This window comes from Rhinoderma darwinii, chromosome 2 (assembly GCF_050947455.1).
Source record: "Rhinoderma darwinii isolate aRhiDar2 chromosome 2, aRhiDar2.hap1, whole genome shotgun sequence".
Lineage (NCBI taxonomy): Eukaryota > Metazoa > Chordata > Amphibia > Anura > Rhinodermatidae > Rhinoderma > Rhinoderma darwinii.
In genome coordinates, this window is record NC_134688.1 from 321,522,953 (window position 1) to 321,546,144 (window position 23,192).

The window sequence follows — 23,192 nt, forward strand, 5'->3', positions numbered from 1 at the left end:
CTCTTTGGGCACGCTGTAGGGCTCAGAAGGGAGGGACGCCATTTGGCTTTTGGAGCGCATATTTTGCTTGGTAGTAGCTCTGGCGTTTTGCTGGTATTTCAGTTTATAATGTTGGGGCACATGTAGGCTGGGCAGAGTACATCAGGGGCATAATAAGAGGGTATAATAATGGGGTAAATAAATAATAATCCACAGATATGTGGCCGGTGTCGCACTGATAAATGGTGCCCGATCTTATCCACTTTTGGAACACTCTGCACATTTTGCATCGCCATAATCTGGGAGCCGGAACTTTTTTTATTTTTTCACCACCGGAGCCGTGTGAGGGCTTATTTGTTGCGGGAAAATCTGTAATTTTCATTGGTACCATTTTGGGGTACATTCGATTTTGTTGATCACTTTTTATTCAATTTTTCGGCAAGCAAGGTGACCAAAAACCATCAATTCTGACAATGATTTTTATTTATTTTTGACAGCGTTTACCCTGGGCTATAAATGACTATTATACTTTATTCTGCGGGTCGGTACGATTACGGCGATACCATATGTATATATGTTTTTTTATGTTTTGCAGCGTTTGCGCAATAAAATAACTTATTTAGAAAATAATGTCTTTTCTGTGTCACCATATTCTGAGAGCCATAACTTTTTTATTTTTCAGTCAAAAAAGCTGTGTAAGGGCTTGTTTTTTGCGGGACGGGTTGTAGTTTGTATCGGTACAATTTTGGCGTACATGCGACTTTTTGATCACTTTTTATTACATATTTTGTGAGGGGTGGTGACCAAAAAATAGTGATTCTGGCATTGTTTTTCGTTTATTTTTTTTGCGGCGTTCACTGTGCGGGAAAAATAATATTATAGTTTTATAGTTGGGGTCGTTACGAACGCGGTGATACCAAATATGTGTACTTTTTTTTTACGTGCTCATTTTTTTTCCTATAATGAAAGACTTATTATAGGAAAAAAAGCAGTTCTTGTTTATATCACTTCTAACTTTTATTTTTACACTTTTTTTAAAACATTTTTATTCTTTTTTTTACTTTTTTCACTTGTCCCACTAGGGGACACTTAGACTTGCAGCTCTGATCGCTGCTGGAATACATTACACTACACACGTAGTGTAATGCATTTCAACTGTCATTGTGACGTGACAGTCACACTGACAGGAAGCCTACGACGTCCACCCTCGGGGTGGTCCTCATAGGCTTCTGTACATGGCAACCCGGAAGCCATTGTCTGGCGTCCGGTTGCCATGGGTACCATCGCCAGCCCCCGTGATTTCACATGGGGGCTGCCGATCGGCACTAAAGACCTTAATTGTGGCGTTCAAAATCGAGCGCCGCAATTAAGGGGTTAACTGCCGATATCAGCGGAGACAGGCCGCTGATCGGCAACGGGGAGAGCAGGGCTGACACCCTGCACAGTTAACCGCCGCTGCGGTGTAGCGCCGCGCGGCGGTTAACTGTCAAAGCAATGACGTAACTGTACGTCAAGGTGCGCGAACTTACTGCTCACCATGACGTACAGTTACGTCATGGTGCGTTAAGGGGTTAAGGTTGGGCTCACACGACCTATTTTCAGACGTAAACGAGGCGTATTATGCCTCGTTTTACGTCTGAAAATAGGGCTAAAATACGTCGGCAAACATCTGCCCATTCATTTGAATGGGTTTGCCGACGTATTGTGCAGACGACCTGTAATTTACGCATAGTCGTTTGACAGCTGTCAAACGACGACTTGTAAATTGACTGCCTCGGCAAAGAAGTGCAGGGCACTTCTTTGCCACGTAATTTGAGCCGTTCTTCATTGAACTCAATGAAGAGCAGCTCAAGATATGCGAGCGTCACAGACGCCTCGTATATTACGAGGAGGAGCATTTACGGCTGAAACGACGCAGCTGTTTTCTTCTGAAAACAGGCTGTCATTTCAGCCGTAAAAGCCAGCTAGCGTGTGAACATACCCTTAGGGATCCATCTGTCAGCTAGTTCTCTGATGTCTATGGCCAGCTTAAAGAGGACCTGTCAGCACTCCTGAGACTGTGTTCGCATCCGCGTCGGAGGCTCCATTGGGTTAGTTTCCTTTACAAATCCCAGTTAAAATAATGCAGCATGCATCCTTATTTTGTCTGCCAAAATTACAGAAACCATGGCGGAAACCCGACAAAACCCTTTAAAGTCAATGGGTTCCGTTAGGCACTGTTGGTGTCTGTCATGTGACGAATATGTCACTGCTGTAATTTTTGTTCTTCTGTCCTGTGACAAAGAAGAATAATGGAAATGACCAATGCAGATGTGAGCAGAGCCTTACATATCTGTTTTAGTAAATACTTGCGTTCCTAAATAATAAACAATAATGAATAGACTTTTCTTAGAACTCTGCATTGTGCCATTCCTCTGTTATTCCTCCTGAAAATGTATGAATAAAGTGACAACTGGGTGTTATTATTGCCCTTGTCAAAGTGGTGTGTCCCTACACAGTCTGACAATGTCTGGACAGTGTCAGACTTTGTAGCGACATACCCTAATTGGTAATACCTAATTGTCAATTTATCCATAACTTTCTAGGAGTAATAACAGAGGAATCCCACGATGCAGATATTTAAGAAACGATGCTCCAGAATTGCTATATTATAGGGAATACCATTATTTCCTAAAACAAACATGTCAGGAGAGCTGACAGATCCTCTAAAATGTGACATTATTTTCAATCCATGATAACATAAAATATCCTTTTCAGTGTTCCTATATGTGTACAGCAAAAGATATGGATCTGATTGGTATGAAAAAAAAATGCATTTTTTTTTATATTGATCAGTGAACTTTTGTTTTGTATTTAGTTTTAAACCTCAGTTCCTATATAATAAAGTGTAGTTTATTATGTGCATAAAGACCATGCTCAGAGTCGGCCTTAGGGGTGTGCAACCTGTGCCATTGGCACAGGGTGCATCACTCCAGCAGGTGGAAGGGGGTGCTGCGCTGGCTCCCTTCCCCTGCTTGTTTCAGAAGCGCCCGGGCCCAGCGTCTCAGCAGCCGCCTTTCCACCCGGGCGCTTCTTCATGAGGCAAAAAGGCGGCTGCCGCAGCTGACCCCCGTGGCCGGTGGCACCGCTAGCAGCCGCTGCTACAGTGGTAGCGACGCCACTATAGCAGATCAGGAAGGTATCTCCCTGCTCTGCTATCTACAAGCGCCACTGTAGTTCCCTGAAGGTGTGGAATCCCCGTGCGGCCGGGGATTCCGCTCCTGGTCAGAGAGTTTGATGTCTCTGTCCATATATGGATAGTGACATCAGGGGCAACTCCTGAAGCAGAATCCCCATCCACAGCGTTGCCGACTCTGTGACCAGGGATTCCACTCTAGGAGAAGCCCGTGACGTCACTGTCCATAAATGGACAGCGACGTCAGGGGCTTCTCCTGGAGTGGAATCCCCAGCGCTTTGACTGGGGATTCCAATCCAGGAGAAGCCAGTGACGTCACGGTCAATAAATGGACACAAACGACAGGGGCTTTTCCTGGAGTGGAATCCACAGTCACTTAGTCGGCAACGCTGTGGATGGGGATTCCGCTTCAGGAGTTGCCCCTGATGTCAATGTCCATATATGGACAGAGACATTAAGCGGAGCGCTCCAGTAGCGGAATCCCTGGCAACAGGGGATTCTGCTCCTTCAGAAAACTATAGTGGCGCTATCTACAGGAAGGAGGTATGTAATTTACAAGGGGGCTGTGTGGCACTACCTACCAGGGAGCTGTGTGGCACTACCTACCAGGGGGCTGTGTGGCACTATGTACAAGGGGGTTGTGTGGCACTACGTACAAGGGGGCTGTGTGGCATTACCTATAGGGGGCTGTGTGGCACTAATTGCGGGGGGCTGTGTGGAACTACCTATGGGAGTGCTGTGTGGCACTACCTAAAAGGGGCTGTGTGGCACTATCTACAGGGGGCTGTGTGACACTACCTACAAAGGGGCTGTGTGGCACTATCTACATGGGGAATCTGTGAGCGCTGGGCTGATGGTTTAATGATGGCTGATTTTAATGTGAGTGGGGGGCTGATAGTCTTCAAGTGGTTTCCACCTCTGAGCCCGAATTGAAATTAATAGGAAGCAGAAAATACCTGCAGCTCTCATTTCGTGCTTTTTTGCCTGCTTCTTTTGCATTAGCTTCAACAGCTTTTTTTTGCCTTACAAAAAACGCTGTGTGAACATATTTTAGCAGTTTACTGTCTTTCTCTAAACAATTTTTGGTAGGGTTGCCCTCAGGAAATTTTATTTTTCCAGTGGTGCTTCGAGTCCAAAAAGGTTGGGAAACTCTGTACTAGGCTACAGGATCACGCCGGTCTATGCAAGGATCCCGTCATGGAGCAGCTCAGTTCGTCATGGGAATGGGGTCTAGGTGAGTAGGTGGGTAAAAAAAAATTTTTTTTTCGGGGCACTGTCCACAAGGGGGAGGTGGGGAGGCTGTATGGCACTGTCTATAGGGAGGCTGTATGGCGCAATCTACAGAGGTGCACTTTCTACAAAGGGGGGCTGTGTGTGGCAGCCAGAGGAGGGGGGCATTATACTGTGTGGGCAGGGGCGTAACTAGGAAAGACTGGGCCCAATAGCAAACTTTTGACTGGGGCCCCCCTCCCCTGAGTATCGCCCAACTCCCCCCCCCTTGTAGATAGTGCCTCCCTATAGATTCTGCCACACAGTGCCCCCTATAGATAGCACCATACAGCCCCCCTGTAGATAACGTCATACAGCCCTCCCCTACCCCCTGTAGATAACGTCATACAGCCCTACCCCTGTAGATAACGTCATACAGCCCTACCCCTGTAGATAACGTCATACAGCCCTACCCCTGTAGATAACGCCATACAGCCCTCCCCCTGTAGATAACGCCATACATCCCTCCCCCTGTAGATAACGTCATATAGCCCTCCCCTGTAGATAGCGCCATACCGCCCTCCCCCTGTAGATAACGCCATACAGCCCTCCCCTGTAGATAACATCATACAGCCCTCCCCTGTAGATAACGCCATACAGCGCTGCCCGTGTAGATAACGGCATACTGCGCTCCCCCTGTAGATAACGGCATACAGCCCACCCCCTGTAGATAACGGCATACAGCCCTCCCCCTGTAGATAACGGAATACAGCCCACCCCCTGTAGATAACGGCATACAGCCCTCTCCCTGTAGATAACACCATACATCCCTCCCCCTGTAGATAACGGCATACAGCCCTCTCCCTGTAGATAACGTCATACAGCCCTCCCCTGTAGATAACGCCATACAGCCCTCCCCCTGTAGATAACGCCATATAGCCCTCCCCTGTAGATAACGCCATACAGCCCTCCCCCTGTAGATAACGCCATACAGCCCTCCCCCTGTAGATATCATACAGACCTCCCCTGTAGATAATGCCATACAGCGCTGCCCGTGTAGATAACGGCATACTGCGCTCCCCCTGTAGATAACGGCATACAGCCCACCCCCTGTAGATAACGGCGTACAGCCCTCCCCCTGTAGATAACGGAATACAGCCCACCCTCTGTAGATAACGGCATACAGCCCTCTCCCTGTAGATAACGTCATACAGCCCTCCCCTGTAGATGACGCCATACCGCCCTCCCCTGTAGATAACGTCATACAGCCCTCCCCTGTAGATGACGCCATACAGCCCTCCCCTGTAGATAACGTTATACAGATCTCCCCTGTAGGTAAGGTCATACAGCCCCCCTGTAGATAACGCCAGACAGCCCCCCTTGTAGATAACACCCTACAGCCCCCCCCTGTAGATAACGCCATACAGGCCTCCCCCTGTAGATAACGCCATACAGCCCTCCCCCTATAGATAACGTCATACAGCCCTCCCCTGTAGATAACGCCATACAGCCCTCCCCTGTAGATAACACCATATAGCCCTACCCCTGTAGATAACGCCATACAGCCCTCCCCCTGTAGATAACGTCATACAGCCCTCCCCTGTAGATAATGTCATACAGCCCTCCCCTGTAGATAACGGCATACAGCCCTCTCCCTGTAGATAACGTCATACAGCCCTCCCCTGTAGATAACGGCATACATCCCTCTCCCTGTAGATAACGCCATACAGCCCTCCCCTGTAGATAACGCCATACAGCCCCCCCTGTAGGTAAGGTCATACAGCCCCCCTGTAGATAACGCCATACAGCCCCTCCTGTAGATAACACCATACAGCCCCCCCCCCCTGTAGATAACGCCATACAGGCCTAAACCCCCCCTGTAGGTAACGCCATGCAGCCCCCAACAAAAAATGGCCTATAGTTTGTCCTACAAAAGACATGCATCCCCTATCCATGGGATAGGGGATACATGTGTGATCGCTGGCAGCGATAAGGAGAACGGGGGACCGGAAGTCCCCCGAAGTTCTCCATGACAAACCTCAGACTTCCGGCGTCTGCGCAGTTCAATAAAAATGAAAGGAGCGCTGGTCACGCATGTGCACAAGCGCGACCGGTGCACAATTCATTTCTATGGAACTGCAGACAGACCCCGGAAGTCTGAGGTCTGTCATGGAGAAGTTCGAGGGACTTTCGGTCCCCCGTTCTCCTTATCACTGTACGTCTCAGTGATCATGCATATCCTGTGGAGAGGGTATGCATGTCTTTTGTAGGAACAACCCCTTCACTGGCGTCACGCTGTAGCACCCATAGCGGCTGCTAACGGAGCCTCTGGCCATTGGAGGGGGGGCCTGTGCTGGCGGGGGACACGGGCCCCCTCATGCTACGGGCCCCGTAGCAGTCGCTATGGCTGCTACTGCGGTAGTTACGCCACTGTGCGTGGGGGCCAATAAGCGGACATTATACTCTGCAGGGCTACTACAGGGGGCAATATACTGTGTGGGCACAATTAGAGGACAAAATACTGTGTCCTTGAAGGGGTTATAATATATTATTAAATATTATTATTATACTGTATGGGGGCACTAAAGGGGAATTATACTGTGTGGGGCACTATATAGGGTATTATACTCTGGGGGGCATTATATATTTTTTATGATGGGGTGGGGCGCCGAAAGATAATTTCACACGGGGCGCCATCTATCCTAAGGCCGGCCCTGACCACATCTATACAGAGACGTGGATAGTGTGAGCAGTGGAATAGCTATAGAGGATGCAGATGAAGCAGTCGTACCTGGGCCCTGGTACCTTAGAGAGCCCAAAGACCCCTCTACCATGCAAGAAAATGCTAGACGGTGGCTGCTAGCACCCTGTTTTAAATTATGCATTAAGCCCAGGAGCTTCTGAAGTTATGCCTCTGAGTGTAGAATGTTGCCTAAAATAGCACTAACAATCCTAAAAACATATTGTTTACATGCATTTTACCCTGTTGGTTATTGTTTAAAGAATATGTATGCAAATGTTTCATGTCTTTCATATTCTTTTGTTTGTGTTTCTTGCTATTTATAATGAGATGAAATGGAAATGGGCCTTAGGGCAATACAACACTTTCTAGATACCAGGGGGACGCACCTCAAGGATCACAGCGCGCTCACATTGAAACTGCTAGAGTTTGTTCTGACAAGGAATTATTTCCTATTCAATGGACGCATGTACCACAAGCTCAGGGGCACTGCCAAGGGCAACTCATGTGCACCCACATACGCCAACTTGTTGATGGGCTGGTGGGAAGAAACCTTCGTATTCATTGATGAGCGGCATTTCTTTAGTTTACCAGTCTCAATGTGGGCACGCTATATTGACAATATTTTAGTTTTATGGACAGCATCTATGAAACTTTTCGAAGAATATGTTGGAATTTTTAATCGAAATGAGATTGCTATGAGATTCACTTTTAATGGATGAAGACAAAGAACACACATGGGTATGTATATGGCAAAAAGTCTATAGACACAAAGAATATATAATAAGGCATATAAATTTATTTTAAAAAAATACTCCACAAACACGATAAAAACATTTTAAAAAAAAACAGATGGCTGCTATAACTGGTTCAACTGGGAGATACTGCCCTGATAAGCAGCCCAATGCTAACTCCCCCAGAAAAGAACATACCTCAAATAACCCTCACGTAATGATCACAAAGATATGGACACAGATAAACAGAATATTGCATCAGACCATGTGAATAATTGAGTCCTGAATGCATAGTGTAGTGTCCAAACCGAGGGGTTATGGAGGTATAAAGCGCTCCACGCATATTGTCACAACGTGGCTTCCTCAGGGGTACTGAAGTAGTGAAGTGAGGAGTATTATATATGGTTTTTTAATTAGAATGACTGTAAGCTGTGTGCTTGGAGGAAAGAAGGGGGAGGGGTGCACACACTTAACTCTTCCTTACCACTGCCTATTGAAAAAAAAAACAATGGAGTAAACGGACCTCTGTCCGTGCGCTATGTGCATGCACAGGAGACCAGATAATGTTATGACGCGGGATTCCGCACATGCCCAGTGCTGATTGAAATCTCCACACTGCCCGTATACGATGCGCATGCGCCAGGGCCATTTGATCACGGGCCCACATGCATGCCCAGAGCGACAGACAGGGGAGAGACCAATAACACGGCGCTTGTACTCAGTGTGCACGTGCCGGGGCCGACACCAAGTGTTATCCCTTTGAAGTGGTCTTCTGGTGGTTGGAGCCATCTGCAGAGGTGAGCGGTGCCTCCGAGCTAGTTTACGGCTGGAGGTAAATAGTTGGTGTTTGTTTGCTGATGGCTAACTTAAAGAAAAAACCGGGAAAAATGGCATCAAGGACTTCCCCTGCTCTGATTGCATTTCAAAAACAATGTGAATTAATAAACGGCTGCTGTGGCCATTTCACATCCAACCTCGGCTGCCACGTGTCTTTCTTTGGTGGATGGGTGGTAAAAAGGGGAATAAAATGTTCAATAGCGCATGACTCTACTTAGGCAAGTCAAGAAAATCAACAGCCACGAACAGCCTTCTGAGGTGGGAAAACTGCCATCCTGGTCCTCTTAAAAGAGGTATACCGAAAGGACAGTGTCTCCGCCTCAGAAGGAACTGCTCTGACATAAAGGAATTTAGAAAAAAAGCAAAAAACTTGGAATCTAGATGTAAAGGATCTGCCAGGCAAAGCTTCGGGGTCAACGCCCATAGATAATCAGTCTGCACCTGCTTCTATGTCTGTGAGACTGACTCCATCTTCCACCACTCAGGGTGGCAGGCTTAGGAGTTGGAGAACCTATCACAGCCTGGCCAGACGGAGCTAGCTTCCGCCCTCTGTCTATTTATACCTGCCTTTCCTGTTCCTCCTTGCTTCTGATTCTTCTCGTTTGGTTTCCTGGCCCTGCTGCAGCTTCTTGTACTATTTGTCCTTGCTTCATATTGACCCCGACTTGCTGACTACTCTCCTGCTCTGCGTTTGGTACCTCGTACACTCCTGGTTTGACTCAGCTTGTTCACTACTCTCCTGCTCTGCGTTTGGCACCTCGTACTCTCCTGGTTTGACTCGGCTTGTTCACTTCTCTTGTTGCTCACGGTGTTACCGTGGGCAACTGCCCCTTTCTCCCCCTAGCGCTGTGTACCCTTGTCTGTTTGTCTGTCGTGCACTTATTGAGCGTAGGGACCGTCGCCCAGTTGTACCCCGTTGCCTAGGGCGGGTCGTTGCAAGTAGGCAGGGACTGAGTGACGGGTAGATTAGGGCTCACTTGTCTGTCTCCCCACCCCCGTCATTACATAATCACAAGCCCATACCTAGTCTACCCTGGTCCCTGACACCACTATGGACCCCCTTGAGACCCTGGCTCAGCAAATGCAGGGTCTCTCCCTAGAGGTCCAGGCCCTGGCTCAGAGAGTCAACCAGCCTGATGCTACCATGGTAGTCCCCCTCACCTCACCTCTTGAACCCCACCTCAAGTTTCCTGACCGATTCTCAGGGGACCGGAAGACTTTTCTCTCCTATCGAGAGAGTTGTAGGCTCTATTTTCGTTTAAAGCCCCACTCCTCAGGTTCTGAGAACCAGCGGGTGGGTATAATTATGTCCCGGCTCCAGGAAGGGCCCCAAGAATGGGCCTTCTCCTTGGCTCCTGACGCCCCTGAACTTTTCTCCGTTGATCTTTCCTTTTCTGCTCTCGGACTCATCTATGACGAGACTGACAAGACTGCTTTTGCCGAGAGTCAGCTGGTGACCTTACGTCAGGGTAAGAGACCTGTTGAGGAGTATTGCTCTGACTTTAGCAAGTGGTGCGTAGCTTCTCGGTGGAATGACCCTGCCTTAAGGTGCCAGTTTAGGTTGGGTCTGTCGAACGCCCTGAAAGACCTGCTAGTTAGTTATCCCTCTTCTGACTCCCTAGACCAGGTTATGGCTTTAGCGGTACGACTTGACCGACGTCTCAGGGAACGACGACTTGAACGTCTTGATGTTTTCTCCTCTGATTCCCCCATGATGCCTCCCGAGGTTCCGTTACTTCGTTCCTCCCCGGCAGACTCGGAGGTACCTATCAAACTCGGGGCCTCCGTGTCCCCCCAACAACGTAGAGATTTCCGCAGGAAAAATGGTCTCTGCTTCTACTGTGGGGATGACAAGCATCAAGTGAACAACTGTCCTAGGCATAAGAATGCAGCCGGAGAACTTCCGCGCCCACTTGATCATCGGGGAGGTCACTTGGACGCACAGGTATTTCCCGTAAATATGAAACGTAATAAAATCTTGCTTCCCTTTCAGGTCTCTTTTGGTGGTAGGTCTGCTACCGGCAGTGACTTCGTGGATTCAGGGTCTTCTGCTAATATCATGTCTGTGGAATTTGCTATGTCTCTAGCTATGCCTTTGATTGATTTGCCTAAACCTGTCCCGGTAGTGGGTATCGACTCCACTCCTCTTGCTAATGGTTATTTTACACAGCATACCCCTGTTTTTTAACTCCTTGTTGGCTCCATGCATTTGGAGCAGTGCTCTGTACTGTTAACGCAGGGATTATCGTCCGATTTGGTTTTAGGCCTTCCCTGGTTGCAGTTGCATAATCCCACGTTTGACTGGAATTGGGACCTTACCAAGTGGGGTAATGAATGCTTGACGTCATGTTTTTCTGTTAATTCTATTTCTCCCCCTGAGGAGGTGAACACGCTACCTGAGTTTGTTCAGGACTTCGCTGATGTTTTCTCTAAGGAGGCCTCCGAAATGTTACCTCCTCATAGAGAATATGATTGCGCAATCAATTTGGTACCAGGAGCTAAGCTCCCTAAGGGTAGGATATTTAATCTCTCTTGTCCCGAATGTGAAGCCATGAGAGAGTATATCCAGGAATGCCTGGCCAAGGGTTACATTCGCCCCTCTACTTCTCCGGTAGGTGCTGGCTTCTTCTTCGTAGGGAAGAAGGATGGTGGTCTTAGGCCATGCATTGACTACCGAAGCTTGAATAAGGTCACTGTAAGGAACCAGTATCCCCTTCCTCTGATTCCTGATCTCTTTAATCAGGTTCAGGGGGCCCAATGGTTCTCTAAGTTTGATCTACGGGGGGCTTATAACCTTATCCGCATCAAAGAGGGGGATGAGTGGAAGACTGCGTTTAACACGCTCGAAGGTAATTTCGAATACCTCGTCATGCCCTTTGGGTTGTGTAATGCTCCCGCGGTCTTCCAGAATTTCATAAATGAGATTTTAAGAGACTACCTGGGGGTATTTCTTGTAGTGTACCTTGATGACATACTTGTGTTTTCCAAGGACTGGTCCTCCCACATTGAGCATGTCAGGAAGGTCCTCCAGGTCCTTCGAGAAAACAAACTGTTTGCGAAGACCGAAAAGTGTGTGTTTGGGGTGCAGGAGATACCATTTTTGGGCCAAATTCTCACTCCTCATGAATTCCGCATGGACCCTGCCAAGGTCCAGGCTGTGGCGGAATGGGTCCAACCTGCCTCCCTGAAGGCGTTACAGTGCTTCCTGGGGTTCGTTAATTATTACAGGAGATTTATTGCTAACTTCTCGGTCATCGCTAAGCCTCTTACAGATCTCACTCGCAAAGGTGCTGATCTCCTCCACTGGCCTCCTGAGGCTGTCCAGGCTTTTGAGGTCCTTAAGAAGTGCTTTATCTCGGCCCCGGTGCTGGTTCAGCCCAACCAAATGGAGCCATTTATCGTGGAGGTTGACGCGTCCGAGGTGGGAGTGGGGGCTGTCTTGTCCCAGGGTACCAGGTCCCTCACCCATCTCCGTCCCTGTGCCTACTTCTCAAGGAAGTTCTCACCCACTGAGAGTAACTTTGATATTGGCAACCGTGAACTCTTAGCCATTAAATGGGCATTTGAAGAGTGGCGCCACTTCCTGGAGGGGGCTAGGCACCAGGTAATGGTCCTTACCGACCACAAGAATCTGGTTTTCCTAGAATCTGCCCGGAGGCTAAACCCGAGACAAGCTCGATGGGCATTATTTTTTACCAGATTCAACTTTGTGGTTACTGGGTCTAAAAATTTTAAGGCTGATGCACTGTCACGTAGCTTCATGGCCAGTCCTCCTTCGGAGGAAGATCCTGCTTGTATTTTGCCTCCAGGTATAATCATTTCCGCTATTGATTCTGATTTAGTCTCTGAAATTGCGGTTGATCAAGGTTCAGCTCCCGGGAGCCTTCCTGAGAACAAGCTGTTTGTTCCCCTGCAATTCCGGCTAAGGGTACTTAGGGAAAATCATGACTCTGCACTATCTGGCCATCCAGGCATCCTGGGTACCAAGCACCTCATTGCCAGAAACTATTGGTGGCCTGGGTTGCCTAAAGACGTTAAGGCCTACGTCGCCGCTTGTGAATTTTGTGGTAGGTCCAAGACTCCCAGGTCCCGACCAGCGGGCTTACTATGTTCTTTGCCCATTCCCCAGAGACCTTGGACCCATATCTCCATGGATTTTATCACCGATTTGCCTCCATCTCAAGGCAAGTCGGTGGTGTGGGTTGTAGTAGACCGCTTCAGTAAGATGTGCCATTTTGTGCCCTTCAAGAAACTACCCAATGCTAAGACGTTAGCTACCTTGTTTGTCAAACACATCCTGCGTCTCCATGGGGTCCCTGTCAATATTGTTTCTGATAGAGGGGTACAATTTGTTTCATTGTTTTGGAGAGCCTTCTGTAAAAAGTTGGAGATTGATCTGTCCTTCTCCTTTGCCTTCCATCCTGAAACTAATGGCCAAACTGAGAGGACTAATCAGTCTCTAGAACAATATTTAAGGTGTTTTATCTCTGACTGTCAATTTGATTGGGTCTCCTTCATTCCCCTCGCCGAATTTTCCCTTAATAACCGGGTCAGTAACTCGTCAGGGGTCTCCCCCTTTTTCTGTGATTTTGGGTTTAATCCACGGTTCTCTTCCGTTTCACCTGGTAGTTCCAACAATCCCGAGGTAGAGGTCATTCATCGAGAACTGTGCACAGTCTGGACTCAGGTTCAGAAGAACCTAGAGTCGTCCCAGAGCATACAAAAAACTCAGGCAGATAGAAAACGTTCTGCTAACCCCTTGTTTATGGTCGGGATCTGGTGTGGCTATCGTCTAAAAATTTGCGCCTTAAGGTCCCTTCCAAGAAGTTTGCTCTCCGGTATATAGGGCCGTACAAGGTCATTGAAGTCCTCAATCCTGTCTCCTTCCGAGTGGAGTTACCCCCATCTTTTCGAGTACAAGACGTGTTCCATGCCTCCCTCCTTAAACGCTGCTCCCCGTCCTTGGCTCCCTCGAGGAAACCTCCGGTCCCTGTTCTCACCCCTGAGGGGGCAGAATTCGAGGTGGCCAAGATTGTGGACAGCAGGATGGTCCAAGGCTCCCTCCAGTACCTGGTCCATTGGAGAGGATACGGGCCTGAGGAGAGGACTTGGGTACCAGCTCGGGATGTTCACGCTGGGATATTGGTCAGGAGGTTTCACCATCGTTTCCCCAGTAAACCAGGTCCACTCAGAAAGGGTCCGGAGGCCCCTCATAAAAGGGGGGGTACTGTAAAAGATTTGCCAGGCACAGCTTCGGGGTCAACGCCCATAGATAATCAGTCTGCACCTGCTTCTATGTCTGTGAGACTGACTCCATCTTCCACCACTCAGGGTGGCAGGCTTAGGAGTGGGAGAACCTATCACAGCCTGGCCAGACGGAGCTAGCTTCCGCCCTGTCTATTTATACCTGCCTTTCCTGTTCCTCCTTGCTTGTGATTCTTCTCGTTTGGATTCCTGGCCCTGCTGCAGCTTCTTGTACTATTTGTCCTTGCTTCATATTGACCCCGGCTTGCTGACTACTCTCTTGCTCTGCGTTTGGTACCTCGTACACTCCTGGTTTGACTCAGCTTGTTCACTACTCTCCTGCTCTGCGTTTGGCACCTCGTACTCTCCTGGTTTGACTCGGCTTGTTCACTTCTCTTCTTGCTCTCGGCGTTGCCGTGGGCAACTGCCCCTTTCTCCCCCTAGCTCTGTGTACCCTTGTCTGTTTTTCTGTCGTGCACTTATTGAGCGTAGGGACCGTCGCCCAGTTGTACCACGTCGCCTATGGCGGGTCGTTGCAAGTAGGCAGGGACTGAGTGGCGGGTAGATTAGGGCTCACTTGTCTGTCTCCCCGTCATTACACATTCATTTACTACAAAGGCTGCCTGTATTGCAAGTTGGATGTTAACCCATGCAACGGGGATGAGCCCCTTCTAAAAGCTTATTCACACACTGGCTTGGCAAATGGCAATGAATAAGAATTTCTATCAGCCACTGTGCACTCAGGGAATGATGGGCATTGTGGTACTACAAAAGGCTGCCTGTATTGCCAGTTGGATGTTAACCCATGCAACGGGAATGAGCCCCTTCTAAAAGCTTATTCACACACTGGCTTGGAAAATGGCAATGAATGAGAATTTCTATCAGCCACTGTGCACTCAGGGAATGCTGGGCGTTGTAGTACTACAAAGGCTGCCTGTATTGCAAGTTGGATGTTAACCCATGCAACGGGGATGAGCCCCTTCTAAAAGCTTATTCACACACTGGCTTGGCAAATGGCAATGAATGAGAATTTCTATCAGCCACTGTGCACTCAGGGAATGCTGGGCATTGTAGTACTACAAAGGCTGCCTGTAGTGCAAGTTGGATGTTAACCCATGCAACGGGGATTAGCCCCTTCTAAAAGCAATTGATGGCGTGCGCTCAGCCTAGGTGGCGAATACCTAGCCGCCATTACTTCTCCAAAACAGCTGTCCCTGCCTTGCACAAGCACGTGGAGGAAAAGGTGGGCCATTCCTTGCAATTATCTGTGTGCAGCAGGGTACATGCCACCGTCGACACGTGGAGCAGCAACTATGGGCAGGGACATTACATGTCTTTCACGGCCCACTGGGTCAATATTTTGCAGTCCGATGCACCACCGCAGCAATGGCAGGCATTACCACCTCCACGCTTGTATCTTTCTGGTTCAACTCCGGACACCAGGCGCCTACCATCCTCCTCCTCCTACTCCTTGCCCTCCTCAATGGAGGTCTTCCCATCCCCGACAGGATACAGCGTATCTTCCACTCCCCCTTCCTCCTCTTTTCATAGGTGCAAGGTGAAGCGCCACAATGCTGTCTTACACCTGCTGAGCCTGGGCGAGAAAAGCCACACAGGGCAGGAGCTGCTGCTGTGCATCAAGGAGGAAATCACACGCTGGCTGTCTCCTCTGATACTCACACTGGGCAATGTTGTCTCTGATAACGGGAAGAACGTTGTGGCTGCACTGCGTCTAGGTCACCTGACACACGCTCCTTGCATGGCACATGTGATCAATCTGGTCATAACACGCTTCTTAAAGTCATATGTTGGTTTGAAGGGTGTGCTGGCCGCTGGACTTGCAGCGTCAAAATAATCTCCCAGAACACAGCCTGATTTGCGACGTTCCAACACGCTGGAATTCCACCCTGCACATGTTGGACCGTCTGTACGAACAGCGGAAAGTCGTGAATTACTTCCTGATGCAGCAGACAGGCAGCGTTTGGAGCCAGTGTAATTTCGAGCTCAGGCACTGACAGCTGAATAGAGACGCATGTCGCCTTTTGAGGCCCTTTGAAGAGGCGACACGATTTGTGAGCCGTGACGCTAGCGGAATGAACGATGTTATGCCGCTGATATTCATTCTGGAGCAAACGGATGGAGGAAGGATCACATCTGGCTATGTATGTTGAGGAGGAGGAGGATGAGGATGAGGAAACAGGACCTGAAGAAGAGCTGGATTTGGAGATGGAATCACAGGAAGGGATAGGGGACGAGGCAGCCGCACAACATGACAGTGATGATGATGACGAGTCTGATGACGACCTTGATGATGGACAACCATGGCAGTATGGGGCGGAGATGGAACCAACCGGGCCCTCTGAAACGCTGGCCAGGATGGCGAGCTGTATGCTTCGTTACTTGCGCGCTGACTGTCGTATTTTTAGCATGAAGCAAAGAGATGAGTACTGGATAGCCACACTTTTAGACCCTCGGTATAAAGCCAGAATGGGGGAGTTTTTTGCACCTTCCGAGAGGGAGGCAAAATTGGGATATTATCGAGAGAAGCTATGCAGCCAACTTGTCACGGCTTTCAAACGGCAAACACCTGCTGCAAGCTTGTCTGACCGGGGGGCCACTCTCCGCTCCCCACTGTCTCATCGTTCCACCGCCTCTGGCAGAGCTACCTCTGCAATAGGCGGCAGCAGCAGCAGCCAATTCAGTTTGGAAAATATGATGACAACATTTTTACATCCAATACCCCGACCTGACACACATCGTAGTCACCAAAGGGATGTTCACCATCACCAGCACCTAAACAACCAGGTTCACTCGTACCTGGACGGTGCCCTTTCTCCGTCAGAAGTCCTGATCCCAGACCCCATGGACTTCTGGTTCAGCAGATTGGATCATTGGCAAGAACTGGCCCAGTTTACTATGGGTGTACTGTCTTGTCCACCCTCCAGTGTAGCGTCAGAGAGGGTATTCAGCGCGGCCGGGGGCTTCGTCACCCCTAAGCGAACAAGATTGTCCGCCAACAGCTTGGAAAATCTCACGTTTCTGAAAATGAATCAAGCGTGGATCGGTGAAGATTTTAAAACCCCTGTGCCTGATGCCACTGATTAGATCTGACATTGCTGCTGCCGCTGCCGCCTGCTACTACGGGATTCTGTCCTGTCCACTCTTTTTTTAATGTGCCACTGTTGGTGCTGCTACTACTTCTACTACCAATCCACCCCCAGTGCCGTCTGCTACAAGCAGGCCTGCCCCACCACAGGGCTTTGTCCTGTGACTGTCCAGTGTCTTTTAATGTGCTGCTACTACTACTACTACTACCACCCCCCGTGCTGTCCATTGGCTACCTCTACTACCACCAATCCACCCCCAGTGCCGTCTGCTACAAGCAGGCCTGCCCCACCACGGTGCTTTGTCCTGTGACTGTCCAGTCTCTTTTAATGTGCTGCTACTACTACCACCACCCTTGCTGTCCGTTGGCTACCTCTACTAACACCAATAAACCTCCACTGCCGTCTGCTACAAGCAGGCCTGCCCCACCACAGGGCTTTGTCCTGTGACTATCCAGTGTCTTTTAATGTGCTGCTACTACTACTAACACCACCCTTTCTGTCCGTTGGCTACCTCTACTACCACCAATCCACCCCCAGTGCCGTCTGCTACAAGCAGGCCTGCCCCACCACAGGGCTTTGTCCTGTGACTGTCCAGTCTCTTTTAATGTGTTGCTACTACTACTACCACCACCCTTGCTGTCCGTTGGCTACCTCTACTACCACCAATACACCTCCACTGCAGTCTGCTACAAGCAGGCCTGCCCCACCACAGGGCTTTGTCCTGTGACTGTCCAGTGTCTTTTAATGTGCTGCTACTACTACTACTACCACCACCATTGCTGTCCGTTGGCTACCTCTAAAACCACCAATACACCGCCACTGCCGTCTGCTACAAGCAGGCCTGGAGGGCTTGTGAAAAGCCATTGCTTGTTGCTTTTACATCCATGTATGGATGAACCCCGGCAGGCATCTGCCAATAAAAAGGGTACATTTTTGGAGGGCTTGTCAAAAGCCATTGCTTGTTGCTTTTACATTACATCCATGTATGGATGAACCCCGGCAGGCATCTGCCAATAAAAAGGATACATTTATGGAGGGCTTGTGAAAAGCCATTGCTTGTTGCTTTTACATCCATGTATCTGTATGGATGAACCCTGTCGGGCATCTGCCAATAAAAAGGGTAAATTTTTGGAGGGCTTGACAAAAGCCATTGCTTGTTGCTTTTACATCCATGTATGGATGAACCCCGGCAGGCATCTGCTACCATAAAGGGTAAATTTTTTCAGGGCTTGTCAAAAGCCATTGCTTCTTCTTTTACCACCATATATGTATGAACTCTGGCAGGCATCTGCCGCCAAAAATGGTTAATTTTTGTACCTTTTTTAACAATGCATTAAGCATACAACATGCACGAGTGCAGTGGTTTCTGTTAGTTATCACCGTGTCCCATCCGTTTTCCTATAGCCATACATGTTGGTGTAACTTTGACACTAACTTTGCCTTAAAGACAGCTCAAAAGTACTTGGATACACTCATGGGTTGACCTAAGAGTGTTGATTTTTAGGCGCTTTCTTGAATTACAGGTTCGGTCAGAACTAATTCGGTCCGAATCGACCTTTTTCATGTAATTCTGCGAACCAGCCGAACCGAACTTTTCATAAGTTCGCTCATCTCTACCCAGGATGCCTGGATGGCCAGATAGTGCAGAGTCATGATTTTCCCTAAGTACCCTTAGCCGGAATTGCAGGGAAACAAACAGCTTGTTCTCAGGAAGGTTCCTGGGAGCTGAACCTTGATCAGCCGCAATTTCGGAGACTAAAACAGAATCAATAGAGGAAATGATTATACCTGGAGGCAAAACACAAGCAGGATTTTCCTCCGAAGGAGGGCTGGCCATGAAGCTACGCGACAGTGATCAACCTTATTATTTTTAGATCCAGTCCTATAGGTGACCAAAAAGTTGAATCTGGTAAAAAATAACGCCCATCGAGCTTGTCTTGGGTTTAGCCTCCGGGCAGATTCTAGGAAAACCAGATTCTTGTGGTCGGTAAGGACCGTTACCTGGTGCCTAGCCCCCTCCAGGAAGTGGCGCCACTCTTCAAATGCCCATTTAATGGCTAAGAGTTTGTGGTTGCCAATATCATAGTTACTCTCAGTGGGCGAAAACTTCCTGGAGAAGTAGGCACAGGGACGGAGATGGGTGAGGGACCTGGTACCCTGGGACAAGACAGCAACCACTCCCACCTCGGAGGCGTCAACCTCCACGATGAATGGCCCCATTTGGTTGGGCTGAACCAGCACTGGGGCCGAGATAAAGCACTTCTGAAGGACCTCAAAAGCCTGGATAGCCTCAGGAGGCCAGTGGAGGAGATCAGCACCTTTGCGAGTGAGATCCGTAAGAGGCTTAGCGATGACCGAGAAGTTAGCAATAAATCTCCTGTAATAATTAGCGAACCCCAGGAAGCACTGTAACGACATCAGAGAGGCAGGTTGGACCCATTCCGCCACAGCCTGGACTTTGGCGGGGTCCATGCGGAATTCATGAGGAGTGAGGATTTGACCCAAAAATGGTATCTCCTGCACCCCAAACACACATTTTTCGGTCTTAGCAAACAGTTTGTTTTCCCGAAGGGCCTGGAGCACCTTCCTGACATGCTCAATGTGGGAGGACCAGTCCTTGGAAAACACAAGTATGTCATCAAGGTACACTACAAGAAATACCCCCAGGTAGTCTCTTAAAATCTCATTTATGAAATTCTGGAAGACCGCAGGAGCATTACACAACCCAAAGGGCATGACGAGGTATTCGAAATGACCTTCGGGCGTGTTAAACGCAGTCTTCCACTCATCCCCTTCTCTGATTCGGATAAGGTTATAAGCCCCCAGAAGATCAAACTTAGAGAACCATTGGGCCCCCTGAACCTGATAACCTGAGATAAGGAATCAAAGGAAGGGGATACTGGTTCCTTACAGTGACCTTATTCAAGTTTCAGTAATCGGTGCACGGCCTAAGACCACCATCCTTCTTCCCTACGAAGAAGAAGCCAGCACCTACTGGAGAAGTAGAGGGGCGAATGTAACCCTTGGCCAGGCTTTCCTGGATATATTCTCTCATGGCCTCACGTTGGGACAAGAACGATTAAAAATCCTACCCTTAGGGATCTTAGCTCCTGGTACCAAATCGATAGCGCAATCGTATTCCCTATGAGGAGGTAACACTTCGGAGGCCTTTTTAGAAAAAGCATCAGCGAAGTCCTGAATAAACTCAGGTAGAGTGTTCACCTCCTCAGGGAGAGAAATAAAATTAACAGAAAAACAGGACGTCATGCATTCATTACCCCATTTGGTAAGATCCCCAGTATTCCAGTTAAACCTGGGATTATGCATCTGCAACCAGGGAAGGCCTAAAACCAAATCAGACGATAATCCCTGCATCACCAGTACAGAGCACTGATCCAAATGAATGGAGCCAATAATGAGTTCAAATAGAGGGGTATGCTGTGTAAAATAATCATTAGCAAGTGGAGTGGAGTCGATACCCACTACCGGGACAGGTTTAGGCAAATCAATCAATGGCATAGCTAGAGACATAGCAAATTCCACAGACATAATATTAGCAGAAGACCCTGAATCCACGAAGGCACTGCCGGTGGCAGACCTACCCTCAGAAGAGATCTGAAAGGGAAGCAAGATCTCATTAGGTTTCATATTTACGGGAAAAACCTGTGCGCCCAAGCGACCTCCCCGATGGTCACTTAGGTGCGGAAGTTTTCCGGCTGCTTATTCTTATGCCTAGGACAGTTGTTCACTTGATGCTTGTCATCCCCACAGTAGAAGCAGAGACCATTCTTCCTGCGGAGCTCTCTACGTTGTTGGGGAGACACGGAGGCCCCGAGTTGCATTGGTTCATCCGAGATTTCCGTAGACGAACGAAGCAACGGAACCTCGGGAGCCATCATGGGGGAGCCAGAGGAGAAGGCACAAAAACGTTCAAGTCGTCGTTCCCAAGACGTACCGCTAAAGCCATAACCTGGTCTAGAGAGTCAGAAGAGGGATAGCTAACTAATAGGTCTTTCAGGGCGTTCGACATACCCAATCTACACTGGAACATCAAGGCAGGGTCATTTCACCGAGAAGCTACGCACCACTGCCTTTGCCGAGAGTCAGCTGGTGACCTTACATCAGGGTAAGAGACCCGTTGAGGAGTACTGTTCTGACTTTAAGAACAGTACTCCTCAACGGGTCTCTTACCCTGACGTAATGTCACCAGCTGACTCTCGGCAAAGGCAGTCTTGTCAGTCTCTTCATAGATGAGCCCGAGAGCAGAAAAAAAAAGGTCAACAGAGGAAAGTTCAGGGGCGTCAGGAGCCAAGGAGAAGGCCAATTCTTGGGGGCCGTCCTGGAGCCGCGACATAATTATACCCAATCGCTGGCTCTCAGAACCTGAGGATTGGGGTATTAATTGGAAATAGAGCCTACAACTATCCCGAAAGGAGAAAAAAGTCTTCCGGTCCCTTGAGAACCGGTCAGGCAACTTGAGATGGGGTTCAAGAGGTGAGGTGGAGGGCACTAGCTGGTTAGCATCAGGCTGGTTGCACCTCTGAGCCAGGGCTTGGACCTGTAGGGAGAGACCCTGAATTTGCTGAGCCAAGGTCTCAAGGGGTCCATAGTAGTGTTGGAACCGGAGTAGAAAAGGTATATGTGCCTGTAATCACATGTAATGTCGGGGTAGGGAGACAGACAGGTGAGCCCTAATCTACCCGCCACTCAGTCCCTGCCTACTTGCACGGCCCGTCCTAGGCGACGGCGTACAACTGGGCGACAGTCCCTACGCTCAATAAGTGCACGACAGACAAACAGACAAGGGTACACAGAATCTAAGAGAAATGGGGCAGTTGCCCACGGCAACACCGCGAGCAACAAGAGTAGTGAACGAGCCGAGTCAAACCAGGAGTGTACGAGGTACCAAATGCAGAGCAGGAGAGTAGTCAGTGAAGCCAGGGTCAAATATGAAGCAGAGGTCAATAGTACTAGCAGGAACAGCTAAGCCAGGAAACAAGACAGAATCACAGGCAAAGAAGAGCAGGAAATGAAGGTATAAATAGACCGAGGGCGGGAGCTAGCTCCGTCTGGCCAGGCTGTGATAGGTTCTCCCACTCCTCAGCTTACCAGCCTGAGTGGTAGCAGATTGAGTCACTCTATCAGACCTAGGAGCAGATGCAGACTGATTAACCACGGGCGTCGACACAAAAGCTGTGTCTTGCAGATCCATTACATCAATTTAGTGCAACCCAAGCACCATCTCCCAGATGACACCGAGGATCCACGAACAAACCGGTGAAAACCATTATAATTTCTCAACACCTCTAAATATATTAAAGCGCCATACACTGTGTCCCTGACTATATTAGTGCCATACACTGTCAAACACACACACACACACACACACACACACACATGCCCCCTGTAGATAGTGCCCCCAAAGCCCCCAGTACATAGTGACCCCCATAGAGCCTCTGTAGATAGAGCCCTACATAGAAGCTCCTGTAGATCGTGTCCCGCATACAACCCTCTGTAGATATTGCCCACATGTGGACAGAGCTTCAAGGCAATAGTGCTAACCACTGAGCCACCGTGCTGCCCTACATATAGCTTCTCCTATAGATAGTGCTCCACGTATAGCCCACCTCTGTAGATAGTGTCTCACATATAGCTCCCCCTGTATATAGTGTCCCACATATAGCCCACCACTGTAGAAAGTGCCCTACATATAGCCACCCTGTAGCTAGTGACCCACAGGTAACCCACCCCTGTATATAGTGTCCCACATATAGCCCACCCCTATAGAAAGTGCCATAAAAATAGCTCCCCTATACATAGTGCTCTACATATAGTCCACCCCTGTATAGTGTCTCACACATAGCTCCCCCTGTATATAGTGCCCCACATATAGACCCCCTGTAGATAGTGCCCCACATATAGACCCCCGTGTAGATAGTGTGCCCACATCCCCACATATAAAGCCCCCTGTATATAGTGGCCCACCTATAGACCACCCCTGTATATAGTGGCCCACATATAGACCCCCCTGTATATAGTGGCCCACAACCCCATATATAGACCCCCCTGTATATAATGGCCCACATCCCCAAATATAAACCCCCCATGTAGATAGTGCCCCACATCCCCACATATAGACCCCCCTATATAGTGGCCCACATCCCCAC